The sequence below is a fragment of the Ursus arctos genome, unplaced genomic scaffold, assembly GCF_023065955.2.
Source record: "Ursus arctos isolate Adak ecotype North America unplaced genomic scaffold, UrsArc2.0 scaffold_22, whole genome shotgun sequence".
Lineage (NCBI taxonomy): Eukaryota > Metazoa > Chordata > Mammalia > Carnivora > Ursidae > Ursus > Ursus arctos.
The window spans coordinates 54,575,607-54,595,055 of NW_026622897.1; the positions used below are offsets into that span (position 1 = coordinate 54,575,607).

General features: G+C 55.0%; 1 protein-coding gene across 2 annotated transcripts in view; it reads right to left on the reverse strand.

Annotated features, from left to right (window-relative positions):
* Positions 1–19,449, reverse strand: part of ARHGEF17 (Rho guanine nucleotide exchange factor 17) — a 57,214-nt gene that overhangs the window by 33,421 nt on the left and 4,344 nt on the right. The gene's annotated exons all lie outside the window — the stretch shown is intronic.

The window sequence follows — 19,449 nt, forward strand, 5'->3', positions numbered from 1 at the left end:
TGCACTTACGGAGCTCTTTAAAGTGCCACGGAGAAAAGTTCAGTGTGGTACTAACTGAAAGCGGCAAGAAGCATACAAACTGCACCATCGCCACATCATGAAATATACACTCTTTCTTTCTTTCTTTCTTTCTTTCTTTCTTTCTTTCTTTCTTTCTTTCTTTCTTTCTTTCTTTCTTTCTTTCTCTTTCTTTCATCTATCTATCTATCTATCTATCTATCTATCATCTATGTATATATATGCAAGGAGAAAAGCCTGGAAGCAAATACACTACACACCTGAACGTTTACAGTGGGTGGGGGCCCTGGAAAAAGGAGGGCCAAGCCAGAGATCACCTTGCACTGATGGCTGCCCCAACCTCCAGGAGGCCCGTATCTGTGCCAGTTTCATCTATGTAATACGGGATATAAAGGGCTTACTTAGCATTGTGCCTGGAACAGGGCTCTCCATAAGCACTGGCTCGTTATGAATAACCAGAGAACCTTAGAAGCAGGTGATCTCAGGAGCGCCTGGGTGGTGCAGTTTGTTGGGTGTCCGACTCCTGGTTTTGGCTCAGGTCATGATCTCAGGGTCATGGGATCAAGCCCTGGGCCAGGCTCCCTGTTCTGTTGGGAGTCTGCTTAGAATTCTCTCTCCCTCGCTCTCTGCCCCCCCCCCCCCACGTGCGCACTCGCTCTCTCTCTCTAAAAAAATAAATAGGTTTTAAAAAAAAAAGAAGGCAGGTCATCTCAGAGGTTGAGTGCACCAACCTCCTCCCAGGGTAGGCATCCTCTGGCAGTCCTTGTTTGCATAACCCGAAGGCCAACGAACTCACCCTCTCCAAGGGTACCATGGTAACTCCTTTGACCATGGGAGAAAGCCCAAGATGGGATGGGGCCCTCAGTCCCTAGGCAGCCTTAGCATTGGATGGTGGTGACCTTAGGAAGGATCTTCCATCTCCCATTCCAAACCCTGAGCCTTAGACCCTTTTATGGGGCGATTCTCCAGGTACAAGGTTCCAAGAGCCTTTCTGGGTGGCTCTCTTGTCTCCAGCCCAGGTGACCACCTCTGTCCCTCTCACTGTGTCTGGGATAACAGAATAGCATTTGCTGGCAGCACTTTGTGCCTTTTGCATTTTCTCCTTTGGAAAACAAATGAGAAACCAGCTGGGTCTGATCTCCTCCCTGCCCCACCCCCAACCCCTCTAGTCCCCTAGGGGTGGGAGGCCCTCTCTGCCTCCTCCCTGGACAACAGCCTGGTGGAGAACCCCGAGAGGAGGGGCCCTGTGAGCTGGCTGTTGCCACGGCAATGGCTGCCCTGGAATTTGACCACTGGGGCCCAGGAGTGGGGGTGGGGAGTTGGTACAGGCCGCGTAGGGGCAGGGAAGAGGGTCCAGAGGCACAGGAAAGCCAGGAAGAGCAAAGGCAGGGCAGAGGTCATGGTCCCGTCCATGGCCTCAGTTTCCCCGTCTGTGAAGGAGGCAGAGGCAAGGACCTCAAGCTCTTCCCGCCCAGCTCTAATCCAAACTGGAATCTGGCTGAGGCCCAGGGATGGTAGAAGCATGTGAGGCAAGTCCAGTTGCCCCTTTTGATGGACAGTGACGCCAGGGGACAGGGACTGGCCCCAGGTCACACAGCAAGTCCAGGACAGTACCAGGACTAGACTCTGGGAGGGTGGTCTGTCCCTATTTCTCCACTGGAGAGGACAAGGATGCCTGCTTCATGGTGGCGGGAAGAGGACCTCCAGGAATGGCTATGGTTGGGCTGGGCTGGGTCCACAGTCCTCAGACAACTGACAATGTGCCTGCCCTAGCAACCCTCAGCATTCCTGGATCCAGAGGGCTGGCAGAGGGCCTGCCCCCCACCCCTGCCCGCCGTGCCAGGCGGCAGTGCGTATTTTTAAATGGGTGCCCGCCCCTCTCTGCCTTCCTGCCTGCCCACTCCAAGAACACAGTGAATTCTGCTGCGAGCCCCCCAACCCCCTCCACTTCAGCCCAGCCTGGATGGGTGCTGGATCCGTGGCTATCCTCCGTGTCCCCGCCTGCAGGACGGCCCCCTCTTGCTGGCCATCACCTCCCTCACAGTCAGCCCTGGGTTCAGGGTGATATCCAGGGCCTCTTCAGCTATACTCTAGGTATACTTTAGGCCCAGAGAAGGGATGGGACTTGTCCGATGTCACACAACAAAGATGAGTATTTGGGAATGCTATGCCCCCAGCCTAGGCCCCATCTGCAACTGCCTATCACATTAGACTGGTGTCGCCCCAAGCCCTTCTTACCACTCTGCCTTGACCTCCAACAGCTTCATACCCACCCCAAAAAGACACTCTAGTTCTGGGGAAAAAAGAGAGCGGGAGCCGTAACTCACGCCGCACGCCAGGATGAATTCCAAATGGGTCAAAGATTTAAATGTAAAACAAAACAAGAAAGCATAAAACAACAGAGGGAAACATGGGGAAATTGCTTTACAACCTTGGAGTGGGAAACGCCTTTCTCACCGTGACTCCGAATACAGAAGCCATAAAATAAAAGCTTGATAAGTTAGACCACATAAAAACAAAACCTTCTGCATGGCAAAAATATACCACAAATAAAGGCAAAAATCGAGTGCCAAACCTGGAAAAAATATCTACAACTCATAATCCAGACAATAATAAACTCCTTAATTTTATAAAGCTTCCTAGAAATTGATAAAAAACAGGGGCGCCTGGGTAGCGCAGTCGTTAAGCGTCTGCCTTCGGCTCAGGGCGTGATCCCGCCGTTCCGGGATCGAGCCCCACATCAGGCTCCTCTGCTGGGAGCCTGCTTCTTCCTCTCCCACTCCCCCTGCTTGTGTTCCCTCTCTCGCTGCAACAGAAAAAAATGGGCAAAGGACATGAACAGTTCCTTGAAAAGGGAATCCAAATGTCTCTCAGACATGTGGAAAGATGCTCAGCCTTCCTCATTGTAAGATAAATGCAAATTAAAATACACTGAGATACCATTTCACCTCTCAGCTTGGGACAATAGCGCGGGTCCAGCTTGGCGGTGCTGTGCGGAAGCCGGCTGCTTGCTGCGGGGGCGGAACCCTCTGCAGAGCGTCAGAATCAGAATCCCATACACCTTGCGTCCCAGCAATTCGACTCCTAAGAAACTGAACATCTAAACATACACCGGCCCCCGTACAAAATAACCTATGAACAAGCTCGTTCACCACAGCACTATTCGTAACAGCAGAAGACTGAAAATAACCTAAACATCCTTTAATGTGTGGTTAAATACAGCTCTGGTTGTCAGTGTGATGGGACACCGCACAGGGCAGGAAAGAATACCGAAGCTCTTAACGCACTGATAAGGAAAGATCTGGGCAAAGATCTCACTAAGTAAGTAGCCAGCTGTGTGCCTCTGTCCATGTGGAAAGTGGAGGAAAGACAGTGCATTTGCAGGTATTTGCAAATAGAAGGAGTCACAAAACTAATACATGGGTATCCTGGGTGGGGCAGGGTACGTACTAGGCAGTTGGCAGGACGGAGAGTTTTTATCCTTTTTGATTTTTCTTCTTTTCCTTTTTTTTTTTTAAAGATCGTATCCATTTGTTTTAGAGAGAATGTGAACATGAGAGCACGGGGAGAGGTAGAGGGACAGAGAGAGAGCATCTCGAGCAGACTCCCCGCTGAGTGTGGAGCCTGATGCAGGGGTCGATCCAGGACCCTGAGATCATGACCTGAGCTGAAATCAAGAGTCAGACGCTCAAACAACTGAGTCGCCCAGTCGCCCCCCGCCCCTTTTGGATTTTTCTTAACCACATGAGTATATTACCTATTCAAAATATTAACTATATACATTGAATTTTTAAACCCTTCCCCTCACCACCTGGCATCCACTGGCTGCTTCAGGCTCCCGTCTCGGCCTTTGCAACCCTCTTCATCTTCCTTCTCACCCATCAAAGGCTTCGCTTCAGTCTCCTCCTCAGGAACTGTCCCTTCTGTACACTGACGTTCTGGGCTCCCCCAGTCTCCGGGCCTTTCCACAGCAGCCCCCGATCGCCCCTGGGCACTGCCCTGTGTTCCCAGCCTACACACAGGACCAAGTCCCAAGGGGGCTCCTGGTGAGTGAAAACCAGATAAAAGAAGGAGGGGGTTGCTCTGGGACCTTGAGTTTGGAGGCTTTGTCTTTGCTTTCCCCCTTCGGTTTCCCACTCAGTCTTCTCTAGTACAATTCCAGTGTCATCTGTCCTCTCCTCCAGACACTTTCCCTGCCCCCTGCCAGAGAGGAAGCTCCTCGCCCTTTCTGCAGAGAGCCGTCAAATTCCTCCCTTATAGGCCCCACGCCCCCTCAAGTCAGGCAACCTCAGGGCTAGGCGTTGAGCCAGCCGAAGCTTGGAGATGAGTCCCCAATCTAGATGAAGGACCTGGGGCTGGAACTCGCTGGGCAACCCTAGCAATCCTGCCTCTCTCTGGGCCACAGATACCGACTGTAAAGGGAGGTCAGCCGCAGGCAACGTCATAGCAGGGTGGGAATTTCTGCCAATAAGAATCCAGTAGATCCCCAAGCCCACAGAACCCCACCCCACCTCAGCGAAGCCCCGTAGCTGTTTTCCTGTGGCAGCTGCCTGGGGGGTATTTTGAGCCTCCCTCTGGGAACTCAGCATATCCCTCTCCCTCAAAGATGACTCTAAGCTATTCTTGGTGACCCCATCCACTTTTCCCCATCCCTGGGACCCCTCCTCAGCCATCACCACCCCCATTTTACAGGTGCATAAACAGAGCCACAGAGGGATTAAGTACTTGCTCCTGGTCATACAGCTAAGAGGAAGAGCAGGATTCGAACCTAAGCCACCCGGCTCCAATCTATTCTAACCATGACACCAACACAGCTGGATGTAGGATCAAACGTGAGCAGTCAGGCTGCCCCCAACACTCTGGGTGACCCAGCTCTTGCGGACACGCCAGCATCAGGTGAAACTTCGCCAGCTCCCCACCTGTGTCACACTCTGGCTGTGTCATGCTCTGGCCACAGTGATTCCTCCAGTCCATCATCACACTTTTACACACCAGGCCTCAGCATATGCTGGTCTCTGCAAGGTGCATTATCCCGTCTTTACGCTTGACAATTTCGGACTCCGTCAGTGTTTTTGATGGCCAAAGAAGTGGGAGTCTCAGCTCTGTGGCAGGCCAGGTAGGCTGGTGTCCGAGGTGGGCAAAGCCTGGGTCATGAAGGGCCTCGGACTGGCCAGGCTCAGAGCTCAGGCTCTCTCCAGCCAATATCTGTTCATACTTCCTTTTACTCTGAGCTCTGGGGGAGTCCTCCAATTCTAACCTAAATTACCTCATCTTCGAGGAGCCAGCTGCCTCCCTCTGTCCTCAGTCAGTGATGGAGCTGGGCCAGACAGCATGCCCATGCTGGGGGCACTGCTAGCAGCTAGCTTCCACCTCCCTTGAAGGGCCTGGACCTTCCCGGAAAGCAGCAGGGTCTTCTCACCACTCTGAAAGGGCATCTTTCTAACCAAGTAGGGCCCAGCCCAGCTCTACAGGCCCCTGGTAGGGGACCTCACCTGCTCATTGGAGCCCCAAGGTGGGGTGCTCCATCATCCTGGCTCCTTTTGGAGACATGGCCCCACCAGGGTTTGTCCCTGCCCAGGAAGCCTGGCTGGACTGAACTGAGCCTGAGGAGAAGCTGAAGGGACAGGCTTATCCTGCTCTCAACCCCTCCACTGGGGCCCTTCTGCCCCAAACAGGGGTCTCTGCCGGAGTCCTAGGGGGCTCCACGGAAGTACATGGGGGGAGACGTGATTCAAGAGGGCAGATACGCCCCCGCCTTCACTTTTACCAACAAGGTTCCAAGCTGACCTGTTTTATAGTGTAGAGTCAAGATTCCTCTAGAAGAAAGGGTTCCACTATATATTTTTTAAGATTTTATTTATTTGTCAGAAAGAGAGAGAGCGTGAGCAGGGGAGGGGCAGAGGGAGAAGCAGGCTCCCCCTTGGAGCAGGGAGCCCAATGAGGGGCTCAATCCCAGGACGCTGGGATCATGACCTGAGCTGAAGGCAGACGCTTAACCTACTGAGCCACTCAGGTGCCACCCCACTATTTTTAAGAGTTTGGAAATTACTGCCCTGGGGTGAACTCCAGACTTTCAGGGCTGGCCTTCCAGACTCCCCAGGACCCCCCTGACTTCTCCAGAACCAGGGAGCTTTCATGGCACCCCAGACACACCAGGGCTTATGCCATCACAGGCCTCTACCTTCCTGGTTCTCTCCTACTGAAAGGCCTGGCCCCATTTCTGCCAGTCAGTCCTGCTGTTCTTTAAGGCTCCAGCCACATTAGCCTCCCTTGCCCTCCCTCACTTTGGCCTCCTTCTGGTCCTCAGTTCTCAGATGGGGCTCCCACCTCTTCTTGGGGCAGGAACCTCTGTCTGTTTGTCCTATAGCCCACATGCTAACCCTGCACATATAGGTACCAGTGGGTGACGATGGAACTGAATTTTAAAGGCTACCCTGGGCTTTCCAAACCCATCACCCAGGCCGATTCCAGAGTTAATTACCCAGGGCTAATTAGAAAAGCTAGGAGCAGCTGTGTGGTCAGCTCAGCTACCCCACCAGTGACAGCAAGCATCTGGGTCCTCCGCCTGGGAGTGAGGTCCTGCTCCAGGCAGAAAGTGGGCTGAGACCCTCTCCCCGTTCACCTGGTTCTGGCATCCACTGCACAGCCCAGCCCCACACGGGGGGCACGTGGGGTTTCAGCGCAGGGACGGAGGGCTCTATCTGCATTTCCCCAGATGGATAATGCCTCTTTACATTACTTGTTAAGTTGACATCTGGCTGTCCCTATCTACTCCAACTTTGCTGTCTTCAAAGCTTGCTCCAGGGAAGGTGTGAGAGGTTCTCAGGCTGGGTCCTCATTTCTGATATCTGCACAGATGTCTTAGTGAATACAGAAGTCTGCTGGGGATTGAAAAGAAATGAATGTATGAGTGTGTGTGTGTGTGTGTGTGTGTGTGTGTGTGTGCCTACATGTGGTGGACCTCAGGCTTTGCCATGCTGGGTTTATACCACAGTCAACTTATCCCCCCGCATGTGAATTGTCCGTATAAGTGTGTAACCCCCTTCCAACCTGCAAGCTCTGCCAGGACTCCTCCCTGCATTTCCACCCCAAGCTCAGGGCCCAACACTTGGTGTTTCTTCTCCAGCACCCATGGCCCAGGCTTGGCCACATGGAAGGTGGCCTGATAACTGAGGAGGAGGCCACAGTGTTGCCTGAGGCCCAAGAGTTAAACTCGTGGGACAGGGCTCAGGGCTAGGGGCCCAGAGGGAGACCGGGGGTGGGGGGAGGCGGCCTGGGCTGGCTGCGGGTCCGGGCCTCTCTGGGCTCTTTGTCCAAATATGGAAGGTTTTTTTGTCTCCATTTGAGTCACGCCGGCCATGGCCCAAGAGATCTGCTTTCCAGATACTGCAGGCAGGACGCGCCAGCACTGCCTGGCCTGCCCCTACCCACCCCTCCTTCCCCCGCCTGTGGTTCATCTCAGCACCCTTCCAACCCAGAGCTTTCTCCACAAGCAAGGAGCCCAGCACCCACCTCAGCTGCACTCCAGCACCTAGAGAAAGGTCCCTGGGCCAACAGTAGGGGGAAATACTCATTCCCTCTGCCTTGCCCATCACCTTCTCTTGCACCCCAGGGGCCCCTCATAGGGAGCCAACCACTATGGGCTGGGACTGTGGACTGCAAATGCAGTGGGTTTCCTAAGTCCAAAGCGGAATGCAGTCTCTCCTCCCTCATACCCACCTCAGTGATGGCACGCCGTCCACACAGGCTGTCCTGAAAGCCAGGAGCCTGAGTGACGTTCATAGATCCTGGAACCAGACTGTCTGGGTTTCAACTCAATCCCCCACTTAGCTAGCTTCCCTAACCCAGGCCAACTACTTGATCACGCTTTGCCCCGGGCTCCTCATCTAGAAACAGGGATGACCGTACCTGCCCTCAGGTGGTTGTGAGATTAAACGAGTGGGTGCCTGGAAAGTACTCAGATCAGTGCCGGGCACACAGGGAGAGCCTGACAAGCTTTGCTGCCACTACTTGTGACCCCCACCCCTGAGCCGCAAGTACTAAGGGTCAGTCTCCTAAGACTTTCCACCCACTTCCTTCTGGATCTCTCTGCTACATTAGACCAAATTGACTCCTGCAGCCGTGGAGTGAGGCCAGCCTCAGTTCTAACACCACCTCTGTCCTTCTGCGCTCCGTGATCTGAGCTAGGACCGTCACCTTCCCTGAGCCTCAGTGTCTAGCTCCCACCCCACCCCCAGCTGGTACTGGCTCAGGACAGGCCCCTTCGCCCACCTGCCAGCTCTCACCTGCCGGGGTGCTCGGGCCTGCCATCCCCAGGGCAGAGCCCAAACAGGGCTGGACATGGGTGGTGGGAAGAGCTTAGAGCAGCTTGGGAACTCCCCAAGGGCCGGGCCTAGCTCTCTTCCTCTTGCCTTCCCCACCCCCTCCACATTATTTATTTAATAAATGTGTTTTGATGCCCCGTGTGCCAGGAACAGGAGGGCTTGGCAAGGGTGGAGCCACTTGACCAGAACCATGTACCAGGTCACGGGGTGAACCAGGGGCCCCACCCACATCTCCATACCTTGGAAACTTTGAGGTCTGTCATCCCCCACACTCCCATCCCAGAAGAGAGGGGTTGCAATCAGCTGCCAGTGGAGGAGGGGGGTGGTTCCTGGCACTCAGGAACCAAGTGCCAAGGGGACACCTCCCTATGCAAGGCCCTCTGCTGGTCCTGGCCACAGGCCTCTGTCTGGCTCTGTCAGAGGCAGGGAGATACAGGGAAAAGAGACAGCCAGAAGGGGCGAGGCTGGGGGAGGAGGGCAGGGAGAAGGACAGAGGAGGGAGGAGAGAAGAAAGCAAAGAGCCCCATAAGGGAAAGGGCTGGTGTGAGTGAGGAGGGAGGAGGCCATCTGCAGCCCAGGCCCTGGGTCCAGGTGAAGAGGTGGGGCAGGGAAGATAAGGGCTTGCCCTGCCCTCCTCCTCCTCCTCTTCTTCCCCCTCCAGCCTTGGGGCCAGGCCCAGGACTATTTTTAGCTGGGGCTGAATTTAGCTGTTCCCTCGGAAATTCCTCACCCGCCCCAGGCAACGCCCCCGCTGGCCTTGGGGAGAAGCCTGAAAGCTCTGGTCCAGGAGGAGGGGAGAAGAGGATGGGGTGCAGCAAGGAGCTCGAAGGCTACTTAGGCATCTGATGAGGAAATGGGCTCAGATCAGGCCCCAAATCTAAGTTGCTCCTCTCCCTACAGCCTGTCCTTCTCTCCTCCAGAAAGACCTCCAGGACTGCAGGGCACAGAACAGCATTTGTCTTGGGGTCTGTGGTACAAATATCACAAGGATTCTTAGTCTCTGACTACAGGACCCATTGCGAGCCCTGCTAGCAAGACGGCCTGCCTGTCCACCTACCGGTCCCTCTGCCCCCAGCTCCTGAGAGCCAGCACAGTCCAGAGCTTTCGTGGACTCTGACACATCTGGGATTCCCACTTCACAGAGGGGAAGACTGAGACTGAGTTACTGGTCTTGGGTCATAGCTAGCAAGGCAGCACAGGCCTGCTCCTTCTTCCCCCCTATGCTCCCCTACCCAGGCCAATCCCAGAAGGAGTGGGATTGGGGTGTAGCCTGGAGCTCTGCTCTTCTCTGGTGACCCCACTGAGAAGCAGGCACTTCTGCTGAAGCAGGAGGGACTGAAGTCAGACAAGAAGCACCTGAGCCTGCTCAGAGCCCCCTTCTCCTTCTAGAAATGCAGAGGCACATTCTGCCCTGAGGCAGGGGGATGTCTCAGATGGCCCTGCCTTCTGTCCCATTGCCATATTCTCTAACTGAAATAAGGGAGGTGGGCCCCACTCCCCTCATCCCAGTTTCTGATGATGCCCCTGAGCTAAATTTAAATTGTCGGGTTTCACCTCTAAATGATCTCCCTAGTAAGTCCTTTTTTCTCCATCCCTGCATCACCTGTACCCCTTATTTGGGGTTCTCATCTCTTGCTTTCTCCAGTCCACAGCCAGAGGGTGTTTTTTAATGTGTCCATCTGGCAATGCTCCTCCTTAGCTCCTAACCTTCCATGGCTCCCCACTGCCCACAGGACAGAGCCCTGGCCATTTAACTTGGCACTTGAGGCCTTCGACCTGGCTCCTGCACACACGGCCTCTCCCTGTGTGCTCTGGTCAAACGGAGACCTCTCTGAAGACATACATCGAGGCTTCTTGTTCCTGCCTGCTTTAGTCCAACTCGCTAAAATGCCAAGTGACCCAGGCCATCCCCCCTCTCAAGTATCCCCAGTGGCCCCTTACATGCAGCAGTCCAAGGGTGGGGCTGGAACAGCAGTGAGGTGCACAGGGCAGATTGCTGGGCCTGGTCCACTATGTCTCGGCTTTGGGGAAGAGCCCTCCCCTTGCTGGCCCTCAGTTTACCCTCTGAATAATGCTGGGATAAGGGATGGTTAGAAGACACAGCTGGTTTCTTTCTTTCTTTCCTTTTTTTTTTTTTTTTAAAGATTTTATTTATTTATTTGTCAGAGAGAGAGAGAGAGCATAAGCAGGGGGAGTGGCGGGCAGAGGGAGAGGCAGGCGGAGGGAGAAGCAGGCTCCCCGCTGAGCAAGGAGCCCACTGCAACTGTCATCCCAGGTCCCTGGGATCATGACCTGGGTCGAAGGCAGACACTTAACTGACTGAGCCACCCAGGCGCCCTGACACAGCTGGTTTCTAAAGATCTTTCCAGGTGGACCTCTTGGGATCGAGGGCCCTATCCCTTTTCTTCCTCCTCCTGCCTCCTGGCCTGCCAAGAAGTTGGACATCACACCACCACACCACTCCAACCACCCCCCCCCCCCCCGGGAGACAGGGAGAGACAGAGGGGGACAGTGAGGAACCCAGAATGCAACTTCAGTGACACAGGCAGCCAAGAAAGATGGAGTCAGTAGGATTTTTGGGGGGAAGGGTCCCTTCCTGTCCTCCCATCCCTTTCCTTCCACATCTGCTCCTTGACCTCCAGTGCCCTGTCCTGGGAAAGGACTGGATGTTTGTCTAAGGGGGCTCGGGGGGAGGGGTCTCAGCCGTCCCAGGAGGCTGGGCTGTGGGGCTGGCTGGCAGCCAGGACACCCCGCCTCCCTCCCTCCTGCTCCTTGCTGCTCTGGGGCAGGGCCTGCTCACCCCCTGGGAACCAATAAACAGGAAACAGACACCAACCTGGCGCTAGCTCACTCAGCCTGGCCCCCTCCAACACAGTCCCCCCCGCACTGGCTCAGGACCGCCCCGCCTCTCCTTGGCCCCAGAGTCTCAGAACCAAGAAGTAACCATCTCAAATGCACGAACAAAATCAAGCTAAGAGGTATGGACTCCTGGAAAGAACAGAATCCTTCATCCTGAAACCACAAGATTCTACACTCTGAACTAGCAATCTCAAAAGTACATGCCCTTAAAGTGGCCACCGTTCTGAGAGCTTCCGAGAGTGGGGTCCTGGGCTGACACAGCAGGACACTGAGGCTCCAAGCTGAGATGAAATGACTTGTTAGTCTTCACTCAGTGAGTGAGTCAGAGTCTGCTCTGAGATGTTAACCCTTATTGGTCCGACCCCAAAGCCCACCAGGCACACAGACCCTCAGACTCTCTGGCTTGGAGGGGCTGTTGGGCCCTGCTTCACAGGCCGGTTCCCATGGGCCTGGGGCTTTGACCAGAGAGGGTTCTGGCTCTGCTCAGCCTCCAGGTTGGGGCTGGTGGTAACAAAGCGAGAGGGGGAGCTGGAGAGGAGAGCAAGGACAGTGGGTACTGGACTCTACACAAATGCCCAGCCCTCTCCTTTGCCCACCTCCCATCTCCAAAGGCCCAGGCTACTGGGCCACCGGCCCTCCCCAGTCAGTACCCCACCTGCCCTCCTGTCTAGAGCTTTGTCCTTTGCTTTAAGCTGGAAAGAGATGCTGGGAACACCCTGGAGTCAACATCTATGAGAATCTCAGAATCCTAGCTTCCTGCCTCTCAGTCATGAAAGAAGGAACTAACACTTCCTGGGCACTTTCTATGTGCCAAGACCTCTTAGCATGATTTCATTTAATCTTAACAATCATCGTTGGTGGAGGGCGCCTGGGTGGCTTAGTCGTTAAGCGTCTGCCTTTGGCCCAGGGCGGGATCCCAGGGTGCTGGGATCGAGCCCTGCATCGGACTCCCTGCTCTGCTGGGAGCCTGCTTCTTCCTCTCCCACTCCCCCTGGTTGTGTGCCCTCTCTCGCTGGCTGTCTCTCTCTGTCAAATAAATTAATAAAATCTTTAAAAAACACACACACACAGAAAACAGCACAATAATCCTTGGTGGCGTGAGGGGGCAATGCAGAGGAGGCTGTAAATGCTTGCCCTGGGTCCCAAAGCCAGCCTGGGGGAAGAAAGGATCTGGGTCGAGCTCCTTCCCTCCACATGCCACCTCCTGGGAAGTGCCTCAGCCTCTCAGGGCATGAAGGGACCAGACAGGTCTTCTGGTCCAACAGCACCAGGGTCACCAATCCCCAACATGAAGCTCCCGGCACATGGGGATAGGGAGCTCCTCCCCTTCTGCCCCTGAGCTCCACCTACAGCAGCCCCACAGAGATGTGACTCCCACTCCCTCCCTAGACCCTCACCTTCCCTCTTTGCCTGGGGCTCCGGACTCCCCACCAACAGCCCTTCTTGGAAGCTGCTTCATCCCAAATTTTAGTCAGCAAGCTCAGGACCAGCCACCCCTAAAAGCCAAGCCCATCCGTAAGTGACCCATTGGCACTTTTGTCCCTCTCCCACCAGGCCAGTGCTCAGCCATGGTCTGGACCCCACCCACCTCAGGGGACTAGGACCCTTGCTGAAAAGCACTGGCAGGCAGGGAGGATGTCCAAGCTTTCCCTGTGCGTCCCCACTGCCCATTAAGGGGCTCAAGAGCTGACTGCAGAATGAAGGAATGACAAATGACCACAGGAAGACACAAATGCAGGATAAATATAGCAGGCCTGTGTTCCCAGGCTCCGCTTCGTGCCCAGCACCTCCTGGAAACTCTGGATCTCAGGAGTTGACAGCCTGGCCCCTCTGCCCACCTGTGGTAGGCAGAATCATGGCTGCCAAAGATGTTCTCGTCCTAATCGCTGGAATCCGTGAATATGTTACCTTACATGGCAAAAGCGACTTTGCAGAGTACGGATTCTGAGAGGAGGAAATTATCCTGGATGATCCGCGTGGGCACAAAGGAATCACCAGGGTCCTTACAAGAAGGAGGCAGGAGGTACAGGGTGGGAAAACGATTTGGAGGTGCGAAGCTGCTGGCTTTGAAGATGGAGGAAGGGGTCACAAGCAAGAAGTGTCAGCAGACACCATAAGCTGCAAAAGGCAAGGAAACAGGTTTTCCCCTAAAGCTTCCAGAAGAAACAGAGCCCTATTAACACCTTAATTTTTAGCCCAGTGAAACCCTTTTCTTCTGACCTCCAGAACTGTAAGATAATATTTGTACTGTTTTAGGTCCTAAACGTGTGGTAATTTCAATAGGAAACGAATATACCACCCATCTGCCAGCCTAGACTGGAATCAACTCATGTCCCTCTGACCTCAGGGGCCTATGCAGACGCCCCCTCAGTCTCTCTCTGCCTGGGGAGAGTCTCAGAGCCACGTGAGGGTCCCATGCCCTGGACAAAGTTTAAAAATCCTGGCGGCAGCAGCATCACCACTTCTGGGGCGAGGCCCCGGACTGAGCCTCCCAGCCCACCACCCCTGTGGGGAGAGGCCTCATCTGTGCGTGTGGAGGAGCCCAGAACAGCTGCCAGTGGCAAGGGCAAGGCGTCGGGGGCCAGACCTGGGGAGGCCCAGCCCCACTCAGCCTCTGTCTCCTCAGTTGCCTAATGGGGCTGTGAGCCCCCACCTGCCAGCTCTTCAGTCTACAAAATAGGACCTGCTCAGGAAAGCTATTGCCTCTCCCACCAGCCCTGGGCAGGGGGTAGTTTTTATCATGGTGCCCACAGCATGGAGGAATCTGTGGCTCTGAGGGGAAGGGACTCGCTTAAGGCCACACAGCAGTAAACTGGAGAGGCTAAGGCTGGACCCCATCCCCTGACCCCTAGTGCAGACCGCCATGTGCTACACCAAGTCATCCCTGGTGATCCTGGCTACTGGAGGGGGTGGTCGCGGACAGCCCTCTGGGAGCTCAGATACCCTGGCTGGGGCCTCAGGCCCCTGCATGTCATCGGCTGGGGCTCAGTCACTGCCCAGGGCCTGGCAGCCTGGCAGCTTTCCTCTGGCTTGGTCCACCGCTGGAATGCCCCAGAGGCCTGGGGTGGAAGTGGGAGGAGAGGATCAACTCCCAAGGTGGGGGCATTGGCTCCAATAGGCTCCTGCTTCCCAGGGGACCCAGAGCCCCTGTTTTAGGACCTGTCAGCAAGGCGCCAGGCTGCCTGGGCACATTTCCCAATAAGTACGCCAGGGCTTCAAGCCTTTCTGGGAAACACGGGTTCCCCCTTCCCCCACCCTACCATCACCATTCCAGCCAACTCTGCTCAGGGGGGAACTCTGTGGGGCCGATGTATGGCCTGGGTGTCAGGACACCTGGGGCCAAATCCCATACTTGAGCCACAGGGCATTAGGCAAACCTCTGTCTACGCTGGACCTGCTTCTTCATCCATATATTGCGACCATGGCAATGCCCACCTGGCTAGAGGACCAAATGGGAGGGACAGAGTTACCTTAGAGAGGCGTGAGCTCCCTGTCCCAGGAGCTATGCAAGCTGGAGCAGATGGGTGTCATGGCGGCTGCAGAGGAGACACCGATGGGACATGGCACTGTCGCTATCCTCACGAGGGCCCTGTGGTGGTTCCACTCTCCTACTCTCTGAGCCCAGCCAGTGTGGGTCTGCAGGGGGCGGTCAGTGCAGCCTATAGCCCCAGGACACCCTGGGGGCTTTATCAACTTCCCCCTCCTCACCCTAACCAACCCCTCACACGCTGCTCAGCTATGAGAGCCCCAGTAGCTCCGTGGTCACCTTGAATGCTGGGGTCCGGGCCCTCACGAAACCCTCTGGGCTGCAGCAGAAACCCACTACTCCACCACCTCGGTCCCAGGCTAAGCCACCATCAGCTCCTTACCCAGATTATTCCAGTGGCCTCCTTAGCGGCCTCCCTGCTTCCACCATGGGCCCTTGCAAACTACCCTGACAGAGCAGTCAGCGCAGACCAATGAACGCCTAAGTCAGATCAGGCCACTGCACTACTCAGAACCTTCCAAAAGTGCCCACCCCACCTCACTTCAAGTAGATGCTATTGGCCTATGAGACCTACCTCCACCCGCCCTTACCTGTCTGACCTCATTCCTACTTTGCTCCATCCGCACAATCCTCCGCATAATTTCTCCAACACACTTCTACCTCAGGGCTTTTGCACATGCTGTTCTTCTCTGCCCAGAATGTTCCTTCCCGGAGATGGCTACCTGGCTTGCTCTCTCACTTCCTCTAGGCCTCTGCTCAGATCTCACTTCCTGATAAAGGCTTTCCCAGACCTCTTGATCTAAGATAGTACTCCCTCCCTGTCAGTCTCTACTCCCTTAACCTGCTTTCTTTTGCTCCCTAGGCCCTACCTCTCCCTGACACATAATGTATCCATTTATACACAGGTCTCCTCACTAGTCTGGAAGCTCCACGAGGCCAGGCCTTTGTTTTGTTTCTTACTGTATCCCCAGGACCTGGCAGGGTGCGTCTAGGAGCTCAGTTAAGTATTTGTTAAATGGATGAATGCATTGTTCTGTCAAGGGTCACCCACGTCTCTGATGGAAACTCCTACCACACACAACCTGCCATGTCTTTCCTCCTTCCTAGCCTTTGCTCATGTTGTGCCCTCCCTCTCTTCTCTGGCTATACAAACTCTCCCAGTTTTCAAGGCCAGGCTCCAGGCATAGCCTCCTCCAAGAAGTCTCCCCTGCCAACCCTCAGGCCAATTCCTCAACCTCCTACAGTCCCTTCGGTCTGCTTCTAGATTCTGAACTCTCTGAGAGTCTGGTCCCCCAGACCTGGGGGTGCCTCCATCTGCTGCAGGGCAGCACGTGTAGCCTGAGATCACAGATGGGGGAAGGAAGCAAGAGGGGCAAGTCCCTACACTGGCAGGGTGCTGGGGACAGGACTAGCAGCAGCCCAGAGCATCCCCAAACCAGCTGGTCCCAGAAATGTGGGGTTGAAAAATGTCAGACTCAACTCTGGTCCATCCCCCAACTTTTCCAAGTTTTAGGGGGGGAACACCCATTCCTGGACTGTACTCCCTCCAATAGTCCGGGGCCCTTAGGAAGGAGTAGGGGGGAAGGGAATAAACAGAATAAAGGGACAGCCCTCTGCCTGTCCTCCCCATCCCACCCTCCTACTGGGTGACGAGACATTTAATTATAGATATTTGGTACCGCTCAGAACTCCAAATGTCCTGATTGCCTCCCCTCCCAAAACCAGTTTCCATGGAAAAATCATAGCAAAGAGCCAAGGAGGGAAAGGAGAGAACCCCCGCCCCCATGGGTTCCCCGCCAAGGGGACACAGAGAGAAGAAAGGTGATGGAGAGCTGCAACCCAGGCCTTCCTCAGCAAGGCAAGAGCTGGCTGGGCAAGCTGGGGGTGGGGGTGGGGGATGTCAGCTGGGGCAGGAGGTTGGTGCTTGGGCCTGGCTGTGCCTTGCCTTGCTGCGGGAGCTTAGACCCAGCATTCTCCTTTCTGAGTCTCAAAGTTCTTTCCACCCCACCCCCAGGTCCCAGTGACTTAAATAACCACCAGGAAAGTGCTCAGGCTGTTAGGGGTATGCAGGTGACACCCCCCCCAACACCCCCGACCCTGTCCCCCTTACTTAGATGGCAGGGCAATTCCACCAAGAAACAGGGATCGCTTGGGCTTCTTCACCTCTAAGACACGGACACTCTAGGACTCATTGGGAAGCTACAGCCTGCAATTCTAAGAATCCAGCAGTGGAAATTTTTCACAGGGTTTACATTTGAAGAATGAAACATTCAGAGTATCTGGGATACAGTAAGTACTTAGTAAATGTTAGCCACTGTTACTGCTATTTCAGTATGCTAAAATTCTGTGAGTCAATCTGTCTACGATTCTGAGACACAATCACTTCCTGTTTCTGGGCTAGAGTTGTCACATCTGTCAAATGGGTATCAGTACCTGAGAGCAGAAGGTTGGGCTCTAAGACCCCGTACTTTAAGGCCAGGGTAGGGGAGCCCTGGAAAGAAGAGTCTATCATCCGGGCTATTGTGGTTCTAAGTGGAAATGACAAGGGGTGTGGAAGGGGCAGGGCACGGAGGCTCCAAGGGCTCTGCCACCTCCCAGCAGAAACGCAAGCAGATGTTCAGAGATTAAATGACCACGAGTTATTCCTCATTCCCTGGGCTCCTAGGTTCTCACAGCTGTTGCACAGAGCTGCCTTTCTCTTCCAGCAACACTCCAATGCTTCCTGTTTTCCTTGACCACTCTGCAGGCTGTCCTCCCTCAGAGCTTCAAAGATCAGGTTGTCTAACATCCCACTGTACAGATGGGAAAGTCGAGGCCCAAGATGACTCTGTCCAGGTCTCAGAGCGAGTCAGAGGCTGAGCTGGGCCTGCTATCCAGGCCACCTGCTCACAAGGGGATAATACGCCATGCAGAGGGCAGATACAGACTCTGGGCTGGGAGAGACCTGAGTTTGAGGGACTCCCCAAAGCCTGGAGTTGGGTCAGGGGCCACGTCTGCCACCAAGGGCCTCTCTTGTTTGCCCCTGGCTGGGTTCAGCCTGGTTCCTGCTTCATCAGCAAAGTGTGAAAGCCTCTTCTCTTCCCTTCTTATTCTGGAGCTCACACCACACCATCTCCACCCACAGCCCATGCAGCGTGACTGGAGCCCCAGGCCCGAAACAAGGGAACATTGTCTCTTCCATGGAGGCCAAAAGGAGGGGGTAAACAGCTGCTCCCCATCTTCCTGGAGGCAGAAGGAAGGGGTAGCAGAAGGGATTTGGGCTAGCAGATGGGAGAACTTCCAAGCTTTATGAGGGGGTTGGGGAATTAGGGGATAGTGATTCTCTTTTGAGCCAATTCAAGTCTACCAGGTTATACTGAGGTTCAGAGTGTCCAGCCCTGTGCTTAGAAACCAGTAGGGGGCAGGGAGGAGGGACCACGGCTGGTCACTGAGAAGTAGCTGGGGCAGTGGAGCCTGTTTTTTCCCCCTCTCTCTTGCCCCCAGGGAGGGAGTGATCACACCACCCACTCACCCTACAAGAGCCTGCCAGCAGAAACCATTAACCCCATTTTACAGAAGGGGAAAGTGAGGTCTAGAGCAGGGATGTGAGTGATCCTAGGCCACACAGGGATTTGGAGCCTCGGCTCAAACCTTGCTCTTCCAAATACAGACTTACTAGTTCCTTCCTCTACGAGGCAAGAGGGAACATCAAGCTGGGCCTGGAAAGGTGGGAGGACTAGAATGGGCTAAGGTTTGGAGGCTGGAGAGAGGCTCTGTTGAGGACAGGGAGAAGCCTGTATTGTGGGCAGATATGCCCTACCTCATAGCCCTCTGGGGGTGGAGGGGGCTAAGCTTCTCCCCGAACTTGGTGGGACAGGGGGACAATATGAAGGCAGGCAGACCAAAAGCCAATCCTGCAAAAACTCCCACCTCCTCTCTGGGTCTCAATGCTTCTTCTTCTTAGGAGCGCGCCCCCGCCCCGGGTTTCCCTGAGTCCCTTGGTTCATTCCTGCCTTCTTCCCTAATTTAGCCTTCAAGGCTCCCTGAGGAGATAATTACATGGGAAAGACAGCTGGGGAAGGGGCCCCTGGCAAGAGCTGCCCTTGCTCTTGCCCTCCCCAACCCCTATGTTCCAAAGACAACTGGCACTGGAGTTAGGGGCACTGGAGCTGTCCTACCAGACTCTCGCAAGGTCCAAAATTTCCCCTCTCCCCACTCCCTGCCTGCTGGCTTTCTCTGTGGCCTCTGTGAGAGACACCAGAGCCAGGACAAGGGGGAAACAGAGACAAGGAAAGAGAAACAAAGAAAGAGTTCAGAGGGGCCGTGAGAGTGCTGAGAACTGGGAGTGACCAAATTAGTCCAGGCTTTAGGGTTTCCAGGCTCTTCACACAGGCAGGGAACACAGTGGCAGTGCAGTCCGAGCCATCCCCACACTAGGCCCAGAACCCAAAATCTAGTTTCCCGTCAGACGCCGGGGCACCACAGCACCCAGAACCTATCTGAACCTATGGCCAAAACTCCAGGGACATGTGAAGGCAGAAGTGGGGGCCTCGGAAAGATTGCGTCCCCAGGTCTTGGGGTCTGGCAGAGGAAGGGGGAAGCATTTCACAGTCACCAGGAAGGGGGTGGGGTGGGAGAGATGAAAGCTGGCAGGATGGGGGACCAGTGCCCTCCTCCCCCCCCCACCCCCCGCTCCCCAGAGGCAGCCCTGCCTGTGGGGGCTGGAGCCACTCCAAACTCTCTCCAGGCCCCTTCTGCTGAGCTTGGGCGGGCTCTTCTCTG